The sequence below is a fragment of the Lepeophtheirus salmonis genome, chromosome 12, assembly GCF_016086655.4.
Source record: "Lepeophtheirus salmonis chromosome 12, UVic_Lsal_1.4, whole genome shotgun sequence".
Classification (NCBI taxonomy): domain Eukaryota; kingdom Metazoa; phylum Arthropoda; class Copepoda; order Siphonostomatoida; family Caligidae; genus Lepeophtheirus; species Lepeophtheirus salmonis.
This window is the reverse complement of record NC_052142.2, coordinates 10552520-10565272: the sequence shown is the minus strand read 5'-3', so window position 1 is coordinate 10565272 and position 12753 is coordinate 10552520. Positions and strand designations below refer to the sequence as shown.

General features: G+C 33.1%; 1 long non-coding RNA gene across 1 annotated transcript; it reads right to left on the bottom strand.

Moving 5' to 3' along the window:
• Positions 1-3786: 3786 nt before the first annotated feature.
• LOC139906806 (uncharacterized) lies at positions 3787-6330 on the bottom strand. The gene is made up of 2 exons (XR_011782757.1): positions 4924-6330; positions 3787-4852 (listed from the first exon to the last, which is right to left on the bottom strand). It is a non-coding gene; the product is annotated as an uncharacterized lncRNA (long non-coding RNA).
• Between the last annotated feature and the right edge of the window lie 6423 nt (positions 6331-12753).

Genomic DNA, 12753 nt, shown 5'->3' with positions numbered 1-12753 from the left:
TATTGGGAAGAACTCAATGGACTACAATAAGCAGGAGGTTATTTTCCGAATAAATAAAAATACAAATCTAATTAAATCTCTGTAACTTTCATAGATGCACTCCATTAAAAGGTGCCTTGATAGAAATTCCGCTACTCTCTAGAAAATGCCGGGGTTTTTCTTGGATAATCTCCTGAATTACAAGGATAATCTCTTATCTATGATGGCGCATTAAAAAAAATTTAAATACAGAAGATACGACATAGGGGTACTTCTGATTTTACTAAGTAACTATGTTTAAGACAGCAGCTCGCTAAGATAAAAGTTGTATCAATAACAAAAATGTGGTGTGAATCATCACTTCCACTGATTAAAAATATTTTAAACGGAAGAAACATACAACTAACTGAAAGACAAGCCAGTAATAGTTTTCAGAACCCCTTGCTGACTCCTTCTGTAAAATGGTGTTCTTACCGTATGATCACTGGAGCCTTGTAAGTGTCAGCATTTTTAACTTTGTTACTTTTGTTGGGAAGAATAAGAGATAAAATCTCACATTCTATATGAATTTAAACACTGTGGCCAATATATAACGCATTGGCAGAAGAATTCGAAGTGGTTTTTGGAGGCCAATAAAGCAACAGGATTTTTTTGTTTTAATATCAAAAAGTGATGTAAACCTGCATGTAGTAATCGTAAAATTACAATACTGTGAGTATGCAATCAAGGCGAAGGAAATGGAAATTGGTGCATCTATTTTAAACATTGCAAGAAATTATCTTAAAGTTTTTTAGTTATTTTGTTTCTTTTTTGTGTGTCGTTTTATTGTTCTTGGAAAATTTATATGGTTTTTGCATTTTTCTATGTACTTAGATACTTTTTCTGTTTTTGTATTGTTATTAATTAAGCACCCGAATAAATTGATACTGGTTATAAAAAAAAAGTGTAACACGTATATTATCGGCAGTTTCATATTTTTTAAGTGGTCGATAGTTCAATTAAGAATGAGAGCATGTATGGCATCTATGTCGTAAATTAAGTGGATGTTCCAGACAAATATACAAGACCCCTTTATTTTTTACTTGCTACGAAGAAATATCAACGCAAAAGAGGGATCAGGAAAGGTCCGAATAATAAAAAACTGATTGCACACTTCTTCAGAAAAATGTTTCAAATACCTCCTGTTGTCTTGAACGCTGGAACAACGATCTAAGTTCTTGGATGGTCATAAATACCTCTGTATTTTCTGCAAGGGAATCAGGGAGACAACACATTATATCTTTAGGAGGTGCAGAGGACTAAAAAACTAATCTAAATGTAGGGAATAATTTGGCAAAAAATTTTGGAGCACATGTTGGTAAAGTGGAATTCTTGGCTTACTTTCCTGGAAACAAAGAAGGGAAATTCAACGCAATATTAACGAAAACGCATTAAGTCGTATACGCAAAACGATCATCAAGCGACAACGCCCGAAAATATATATATTAACAATCGTGGAGCCGTCAATCAAACTATGGAAAAAATGTCGGGAATTTCATCATTTTAATAGTTTTTTATTGATGTTATTTATATCCGTATTTTACATTATATCACATGTTTTTTTATTAAGTCATTTTAACGTAATCTTTGTTTTGTTAATATATATGTTTATGCCACCACTATCATGTTTATTGGCAGTGAAATCGTTGAAGGCCTTTGTGACTAAAGCATCAAAGTCAAGGGAATATAACATCGGATAAATTTGTGAAAGGGGTGTTAGAATTACTGAATACGTTACGGAATCATGGGTTATCGCTAACAAAAATTGTTTATAGAGATGTCATGAAGACTTTTCTACATACAAGGTGGTAACAGTATAGAAGAAATTGGAATGATAAGTCTGATTCCTTTGAAGGAGAGGAGAAGAGAAGGTATATATTAACTGAAAGATTGCAAGTCAATGAAAAGATCAAATATCTCTCAATGTTTGATGTTGGAAATAAGTTTAGAGTTCATAATCATGGTACGAAAAGATGGGATATAATTGTTGATTATTGAGAAGAAACCATATAGAAAATATATTACTAGAATGTGGAATGAAAGAGTTCTAGCCCATATTAGTCAGAAGAAAGTGATATTGATTATTATTTATTTAAGTGTTATTGGTGTATTGTATTAAGTTATATTAAACCATTATCTTATCTCCAGAAACGAAATGTATGGTATCTATGTTCATATTATGAATGTATATTTATGTCATGTAATAGTGACGTAACTGATACAAATGACGTCATGATATGTAGAATGTGAATAAGATGAATAGAAGGTATAATATTTAATATTGCTAATATCTTAATATATTGTTTCGCTCTAAACAGGGGTCTCGTTAGCTTTCCTCATTTTTTTTTTTTTTTTTTTTTGGGGTTGTTCTTAGCTCCAAAAATTATTAACACAGTAATAAAAGGACTTAAATACAGTGATGTAAATCTGGTGTGTTTTTAAGCTGGGCGTTAATTTGTAATTGATATAAAGAATGAATTTTCTTTTCGTAGCAGTTCTTATTAATATTTAATTCCTGAGTAGTGAACATCGTTTCCTAAATAGATTCAAAACCTGATTGAACACTTATGTTTGCTCATAAGAGACGTAGTTTAGCCCTGAGGATTTGTTGCAGAGTAGTAACTGTAAGTCCTTCTAGAATTGGGGATCAAAATTGGGTTAATTCTAACAAATGTATTTTTATATCCTTTTCTCCTTCTTCTCTTGTCACAGCTGTTTGTAGCTGACCTAATCCAACGTTATGAGCATTATTCTTTATCACCTCCTAAATATTCTTCAAATTATCAAGATTACCATGTTGTTTTCAGGTTTCTTTTTTTAAGATGTCGATTCTACTCTGGATTTTCATCATTGCGTCGTCTATACACTGTTTATTATATATTTTGTGTAGAAGCTACAACTTGTATAAGCAGCATGTACAAGTTGCAACCAAAAAATGAGAGGAATAATTTTAAATGAAGGATTTACAGTACTTGGGATGAGGCTAATGAAGTAATAGAATACTGTTCAATGAATAATCTATATATTAAGGGCGTAATTTTTAACCTTTTAAATAAAAATACTAAAATATATTTATTCGGTAGCATATTATAAACTTAAATTCTACAAATATTCTATGTTCCATTTACCCACCCACCATTTCTACTTTACTGCCCGTTCTTACAAGATCTCTGCCATAGATGATGATAATACTGTTTTTGTATGTTTGAAAGATTGTAGCAATAAACGATACTTGGACCAAATAAGTCTTTCATATATTTTCCTTTTTAATATAGGCATTGGATACTTTCTTTTATCTTGCTACTTGTTTAATTTCAAAATTTAAACAACATAGCCTTTTCCGCTTAGTATTATTATGGTACATTTCTAATATCTGGTTTTATATTCCTTCAACATCACGTTTTGATGTCCAAACTGTCACACTGTTCTCGTGAGGATGCGATTTTGAAATTAGAATACATTTATAAATATTTAATGAATTATTAAGGCTATCAAGGAAATTGTATATACAGACAAATCCTAGTAATCGCTTCGAAAAAGATTTAACTCTCCAGTTGTCTTCATTTTTTGTACACATCTTTTGCCCTTTGGGTCAAAATAACCCGTCTATACTTTGCTATACAATTATTGGACTTTTTTTAATATTTTAACGACTACGATTCAGTTTGCCAGAAGAACCACTTTTTAATTCACAAAAATATATCATTGAATGATTGCTTTTACCTTGCCCAAATCAACTTAATAGCTAAAATAATAATTAAAAATATGGAAAAGTAATTTTTTTCTATATTTGTTTTCAATTTTCCTCGAAATAATTATAAATACTTACAAAACAATGACAAAATAATAAAAATAGTAAAATAAATTCATCTATTGAGCACATGATGAACAGTATGATAAGGAACAGCCTTTGCATTTGTATTTATTGCATTTAAAACATGTATTATTTGTCTTATTGTCCTTCTCTTTAGGGCAAAACTGGCATCTTTTTCTCTTGCTTGCTTTGAAAGTAGAAGTTGAGTCTTGATCACCAGGTCGATCTGGAAGTTCAGCACTCTGAAAACCTTTCACAATCTGAGCTGAGCCCTCTGTTCGGGGGATGTTTTTCTTTCTTTCAATGAGTGGAGCTCCAAGTGTCTTTCCTAGCTGTTCCAGGACCACTCTTCTCTTGTGGCTCTTGTGAAACATCCAGGTCAGATTGATCTCTCTCCAAATTACAAAGACATTGTAAGAGGAAACGTCAATAATATTGTGAAAGATGGCCAGGGGCCAGCAGACAGTCATCCTTCTGCAGCTGTATGCTCCAATTACCATGTTTAGATTGTCCTCGCCTCCTTTGTTTCGCATTGTAGTCCATCATTATGATTGACTTGCTATCGTCACGATCACTAGTGATCCCGTCTCTGTGCAGTGTGCTTAGAAGGACTACATTTTTGTTTTTCTTAGGTAAATACGAAACTAAAGTGGTAGTGGGTGTGAAGGCAAATTTTGATGAGAAGACTTGTCTCTCTTTTTGATGCAAGCATTACGGTTGGGAGCTCATGCTTGTTTTTACGAACCGTACCAACCATGGTAATCTTCCTCTTCAGGAGCTGTTGTCCGAGTTGATAAGAGGTAAAAAAATTATCACAAGTCACATTATGACCCCTCAGTCCCTCGGTCAGATCAAGTACAATGCACATCCCTTGGTTTTTCTCTGGGTGTCCATGGGCCAACTTTCCGATATGTAACTGGATTTTCCAAGCATAACTTGATTTGGCATCGCAAACCACCCAAAATTGTAACCCATATCTTGCCGGCTTACTTGGCATATACTTTCGGAAAGGACAACGACCTTTAGAAGAAGTAAAAACAATTTTAGTGGCACATACAAAGTCTTAGATATCAAAAATTATAATAGATTACCTCTTAAAGGAACCAATTGCTCATCAACAGTAACGTCTCTCCCAGGATTGTACAGGTATGGTAGCAGCTCTACCCAATTGTCCCAAACTTCTCTTATATCTGCAAGTTTATCGGACAAATGTCTTGCTGGTCTTGACTCGCGGTCGTCAAATCGAAGTAGTCTCAAGTAGAGGTGAAAGATTTTTAGGGACATTGTAGTTCGAAAAATTGGTCTGCCACTCTCTCCATCCCAAAGACTAGCAGCTGACTCACCTCTAGATTTATAGACTCCTCCTTAGATTAGCAGTCCTAGATAAGCCCGTAGGTCTGTCGAGTCCATTTTTTTCCAGCCGTCTCTATACTTTAGAAAACCTTATCTATTAGTCATCTCTAGGGTAATTTTTTCAATTTTGGGTGTCAGAAAGAGGTTGCAGGTCGAAACAATATCATTGGCACGAGAAACGGAATATTTCGTTGGTCCTGGAGCCATTTTTATCACATTCTGTTCGGCATGCCTTCCATGGTGGGCATAGGATGTTGAAAACCACGTTACATAATTATTTTTTGAGATAAAAGACTCTCTTTCCAAATTTGAGGTTTCTTCTTCTGATGATGATTCGTTGGAGTCCGGGGTGTACTCCTCCTCATCTTCTTCTTCCGACACATCCTCTCCTTTCAGTTCAGAATCAGAGTTTGCCTCAAGAATGAGATCGAAAGCTTCTTCGGAAATATCACGCACACTCATATTGAAAAAATGTAAATGCAGTGTATTCTAAAAAACCAACCACCTTTATACCCCCTTGAATTGCACAGACAAAGAACAAATATTACATTGTCATGATGCTATTACGCATAAGAAATTGCGTATTAGAGAGACTAATCAAACAAAGAAACATTTATTATTACGCAACTACTTTTATAAGTTTCAATTCTGTTAAAATTTTATCATGGATTATTTTGACCCGGAAGACAATCTTTGTGCATTTTTTTGTACTGCTTACGCAGAAATGTTTCTGCGATTTTTTTTTTTAATTTTTTAAATATTCGGGGCAAGTTAGGAAAAGTCAAAAAAAATCAGGCCGAAAAAACGTTATTTTATTGGTTTTTATGGTTAGTTAAACTATGCGATGGGTCATTTTGACCCAAAGACAACAGGAGGGTTAAACACTTATTTTAAACTTAAAATTAAGGAATCACCATTATCCTCATCTTCCAAAGAGCAATCTGTGGCATAGATCCTAATTCAAATTTGATATTTGTTGCTGCTACTGTGAGCACCTAGGAAAACTCCTAATACCTTAAGATCCACACCAGCTCTTGGGTTGTGCAGGTGAACTATTGGGCTACAAGACAGCCAAGCTGTTCACCTGCACATTCGATGGGATCCTTGATGCTTAGGGAAGTAGCAGCAGTGGAGTTTATCATCTCTTGAAGCCAAGCAGTTCACCTGCACAACCCATAGACCAGGTGGATTATGGGGTATTAGAAAGGATCATTGATGATCGGGGAAGCAGTGACAAAGGAAAATAACATGCCTGAGAGACCTGAAGTACACCTTCAAAACCCGTGGGCCAGGTATATTATGGAGTATTTGATTGGTTGTCGAGTTAAGGAAAGCAGTGGTGGTTGAATTTAAACTAGGTTGAGGCTCAGAAGTTTACTTGCACAACCCGTGGTCTCATGTGTATTATAGGGCATTGGATGGGGTCCTGATGCTCAGGGAATAAGTGGTGGTGGAATTTTAACTGCTTTGAAGCCCACACTTATTATTCAAGTATTTTATTTTCTGAATATAATATAAATTGCACACGATTTTATTGTTTTGAACTACTATTAATCACAATTATCATGCTTCACATTCATATTGCCAACAAGCATTTTGTCTGAAAATCAAATTGTACACGATAATATTACCACACAATTATATTAAGGCAATAATTTTGTCATCAACCTTTTTACAGCATTCATTTTTTAGTAAACCTGACCGAAGAGCATTTAAAGGTAATCAAAATGTCAAGAATGTAGTCGGTATAATGAAAATGACAATAAGTGGGGGAAAACTTCCAACCAGAACCTGAATATGAAGACATGTAAAATAATTACCGACATCTGGGAATGAAATTGGCCGAAATAACTAAAATTAGAAAAAACAGCCCTTTTAAAATTTTATTTGGTTTTGTTCCACAGACAGAATTGGCCAGTTTTTTTCCCTGAACATAAAATATATCTCAGGAGTACTTCCATTGTTTTTGGATAGGGAAGCATTGAATCGGCTAAGAAGGAGAAGGTGGAAAGAAAAGAAATCTTTACTGTACTTACGAATGCTTTCTCGCTCAACCCTCTCTCCCCTAAAATGAATTCAGAAAATTGGGCGGGTCAATTGAAATATTTCTGGTGGAGAGAAGAACTGAATCTGTATCATGGTTATTCCGGGCACGTCTGCACTGATGCGGCTTAACTTCATTGCAGGACTTCCATCCGAGGTAAGCGCGAGGATGAACTAACTCAACACACGAGATTTTGAAGATGGGAAAAGACCTGCTGGCTGAAATGGAAAGGGTCCTGATGAATAAAATGAGAAGCCTGGGCTACGAGGATAGACTGTGGATATCGGTTTAGCACGCAAGGGCAAAGACTATGGATGTTTTGAGGGTAGTGTCCCCCACATGCTCAGAGAATGAAATATTTGAGGTGTTGTATGATGAAAGCTCGACAGCATATGGTGTAGCAATAGTGAAATATGGATCTTGGTTCAGGAACGAAATATGAGACTAAGATAAATTTTCCTCAATAAAATGCAGTAGTGAAAAGAAATGACTATGAAATGGGGAGCCAAAGATATTATAAGTAAACAGGATCTCAATAGTGAATAAGGGACATAAAAAACTTAACATTAAATGTGGTTGAGAGAGTCGTAAAATCATGCAACGGGTGCAGTTCAACTTATTCTGCACCGAAAAGGAACATAAGTGGATCATTGTCAGTGGAAAAGTTATGGAAAACAGTGTTAGTCAACATTACACATGTCGGGTATAAAAAGTTTAATCGTCAATTGTGGACGAGTAGATTTGCAATATGCAGAGAGTCTGGAAGTGAGAATGTTATGGAAGTGAGCCAAAGAATGATAGAACTGCTTAGTCAAATGGGACCTCCTGAATAATTTTGCTGTGATAGCAGGAAGGCGTTTAGGTCGAATAAATTTAGTTTTATCCTGAGCGAATGGCGAGTCAACATTATATTTACATGTGTAAATAGACCCTCGGTAACATAATTGTGGAGAGGAATCATAGTACAAATAAAGCAATGTCCCCAAGAACTGGAAGGTAGTTTAACAATTGTGTACTCGTACAAAATCTTCCCCAAACGAAGAAGATTTAATCCCATATGAAAGAATATCCACTCGTAAATGGAGGAACACTTTCATTGACTCTCTGAAAAATTGTCCTACCTGAAAATTGGAGAAGTCGGGTTCTTTAAATTCAGTATAACAATAAATGCTGCCTACATATCTTTAGACTTTGCATTGGCTCCTAAAATTCAGAAGGTGATAGGTGAAATTAAATGTCTTTGGTCTGTAATAAAAAATGTCTCACTTCTAGTGAAAATGCATTTGTTTCAGTTTTCCTTTCCAGCAATCAACTAACACTTTCAAATTAAACCTTATTGAAACGTACTTCAATTATTGAAAGGTTCTAAGGTTGAAGAAGCTTTTTTTACTGTGATTCTTAAGATATCCATTATGAAGCTTCCTTCTGTGCTTCTTCTCTTTAAATGTACTTTTTCTTTCCAAGATTAAAGATGATCATACATGGTTTTTACCATATCAGATGGAAAAGCATATGAATGGTCCATGTTAACCGATTGAATAGGGTCGATCACATTTTTAACACAATAATTTGAGTATTGTCCTAGGTATTTTTAGTTACTTTTTGATTGGATTAAGAAAGTTGACGTTTTTCTTCCATTGTATATAGCATTCAAAGGTGTAATTTCAAATATGGAACGTACATAATTAAACTTCAACTTTTTAAATTCTTGGTTCCTGCCCATCCCAGTAGATTAAAAAGTGTTCTGAACATAAGAATTAAATAAGATAAGGTGCTAAATGCTTTTAGATATCACCACATATCCATTTCTGGCATAAATCTATTTTGTAAACATAGCCATTAATTTAATTACAATTTTTAGGACCTTGATCTTTAGGAGATCTAAGGAAGCTAAGGCGATGCCTAGTCTGATTATTAAGCTACCGTAGTCATAGCATAATAGAACCATGATGATGAAGGGAAATATAATAAGCAGTAATTTGTATGGTCCAAACATCAATTTAAGTTATAAAGAGGATTTAGATGAAGATGCAAATTAATTAATGGGAATTATGAATATAGGTAGATACGAGTGTAATAATAAAAATAAATCTCAATATTTGGTTTCTTTTATTGTTTTTACTTGGGAGGTTTTATTGATAATAACTTCGAAGAAAATATGTAGCAGTTTCAATCATCAGTACACATTTAAGTTGTGCGTACAAATTTTCTTATGACAGTGAAACAAGTGACATAGAATATCATAGGAAAATGTTGCTTAATGTTTTAGTTCTCCTTTAATACAATAAGCTGAACAATTGATACTGAAAACCTTTAGTCCCTTGTCACAGAAGTCGGTGGTCAAAACATTGTTAAGGCTTTTTACTTCATTACTTGTAATTGTTCTATTTTTAGCTTTCTCAACATCTTTCAAACTGATTAAATAAGAAAAAACCTATCAGTAGTTTCATCTAAAACAAGAAGAATGTAATTTCCGGTACCCGGACTTTACAAAGATAGCAGACTATATGGAAACAGTTTTGTATGTATATTTTTTCGTTCTTGACATAGTCTGTTTTTTGACAATATGGAGACAGCAGATTATTTAAATAGAACAACTAGTTGGAACTCATCGTCATATTAACTTGCAAGATGAATTTATGTAACATGTTTGCCCTCAGACTATATGAAGGGGGACTTAAAGCAGAAGGAGGGAATTGAGAGAAGTGAAGAGTTGGATCTGCGTGGAAATACATTTCATTCATTGTCATTTGGATGGATCTCTCCTCCGGAGCAATCGGATATATGGATCGGCATCCATCCGTCCTTACCGTTCCTATGAATATCAATTCACACGTCTTCTGATACTCTATTCAAGGGATCTTGACTCTTAAGGTGAGATCCCTTGAACAAGTGATTCACTCGGTAGGTGGATCTTGTATCCTCTAATGGAAGGAGCGTTGATTGTGCAAGTGCTGCTTCATTTCAAGGTCTGTGATAGTGACTTCGGTTCTCGTTAATAATTGTCCTATACATAAATTCCTCCAGATCCTTTACATAATCATCGTATACTTCCTTATTACTACTGAGTCTCTTTTGTCATTGGAAAACAAGTGCAAGATAATTCTAGACTCATAAAGATAATGTGCTCCTCTTTTCTCGATATTTTGGTCTGCAATGCATATTCTATTCTGGTATTACATATATATAGTTATGTAGAACTGGAGAGCTCCACAATAAGAAATAGTTTCCGGAATGAGTTACCGAATGAGGAACAAAGTTTTTCATTTCTCATCCACAGCTCCTTCGTTGAAACTCTTGAATCCTGTTCCTTCCAAAGTCGACTTTTTTTCCGATTCTCATTCTGAGAAAAATATTTCATTTTTAAGACTCCATCAGTTTCCTTGATGTATATAATGCAGAAATCCCTTGGAAAAATGTAGAAGTCAATCTAAGACTCTCAATGAATATGCACCCTTTTTTTCTCGATACTTTTGTCTGCAATACATATTATATTTTGCTACTATCTGTATAAATAGATTTTGTGAATTGTTGAGTCCTAAGTAATTATGTGTTAAAAAATTATTAGTGACCTCTTAACTTCTGTAGACTTGCAATTTTGAAACTTAGTTAGTCTAAATCATTTTCAAAAAAAAACTTAATTGCTTATTACCATATTGGAATATTACCCCTATAAAGATTTAGGATCTCAACACTAATAAAAATTATTAATCAATGTTTCCCATAACAGTTATTATTTTTAATAATTATTTATTTTAAAAATACTCATTAATGACATTAATACAGATAATATAATAATAACTAATACTGATGTTCAAAATTAAAGCCTAACTATTTATATTTAATCCAGCTTTTCTTTGATTTATTATCATATTATTATGAAAATATAATATTATTTTAAGATTTGTCTAAAACAATTTTTTTAGACTAAATCCTTTATTTAACGAAACAAAATGAAAGCTCAAAATTTCGAATATAATTTTTATGGAACTTCCACCATGAGAATTCCACCTTTTTTAACGAATGTTACTCTACTATTAGCCTCATTTATGAGATTTTTGCTAGATATATTAAAATATTTAATCCAACATGAGCAATATAATTGATGTTGTTTTTTTACACTTCAACCCAATAGGATGATAGGAATCTCCCGTTTCTAATAAATTGACAAAGTAAATCTTGAATTTGTCGAGTTTGTTCGCTGGGAATATCATGTTGTAAAGCTGACTAGCATGTAATGTATTTAAATATAATAATATATCTGAAGCCCTATTAACACTATCTTAGTTTCGATGAGATCTCGATCTTCGCCAGAAAATTCACACACCATGAGTTATTGATTTCTCAGAAGTCAAAAAGGTTAGCGATCTTTAATCTTGAAAAACTTAATGATGGAAGAGGCTATGTATCCAGATATATAAAACAATAGATTGGCTTGAGATTATATTTTTCCATAGTAAAGTTAGAATTTGAAGGACTGAAAATAAATATGTGAATTTGGAACAATTGGATCAGTCATTTTTAGTTTTTATTTTCAAATTCATGCTTATTTTTTGATTTTCATTTAAGATTCTTAAGTTTCTAATTTTTGTCTTAACGTAATGATAAATTATATATTTGTAAAGGGATTGATAAGTTTCCCTAGTACATACGTTAAGATAATCTTAATGAAAATTTTGAAATTCAGCACCATAACTTTAAAACTGAAACTTCTGAATCTCTTTAAGAATATATCATTTATATTAAAAATATCTTATTTTCAAATAACTAAAGGTTACAAAAATGGTCTTGGAAGTCTAAACCTTTTCAAATATATATTTTTTATTAATACGTAACAGAAAATCAATTTACCGAATAATGGTTTCAATTTTAATGTTAGGGTGAGGAATTTCAAAAGTTTAATTAAGATTCCTTGGTATTATATAATAAATTATGGCATATTTAAAATTAACTTCTCTTTTAAAATAAGTTGTATTTATCATTCAAAGTAAATCGTAAGAAAAATGCTCTTAGAAAATTATCCTACATGGAATAATTTTATGGATACAATAACAACAACTAGTTTAGCTGTAGAAATAATTGTTTAATTGTAACTATGAAAAACACTCGTATATAATATATAAACTCATAATGTCCTTCCACAACGATTACCTCAATATAATTGATATAGTAACTCTTCCTCCATCAATTTCGTGACTCACTCTCCTAGAAGCACCTACAGCTCTCGATCTTCGTGATACTACTACACCTATAGAGTTCACGACTGGGAAGAAAGGATCCATGAACGTATGATATATTTATATTTATTTATTTTAGAATTTGTATTATGTTACTATTTGATTTAATATATATGCATAATTCGTAATAATAAAAAGATACCATTTAAAAATCGGGGTCACGTAAATCAATTTTAACAAAAAAAAACAACAATCAACTAATTAGAAATATCATTCAGAAGTCACCTAGACGGAAAAACTTTGGGAATTTAATCTCACGGGGAAATTTGGGGAAACCTTGTGGACAC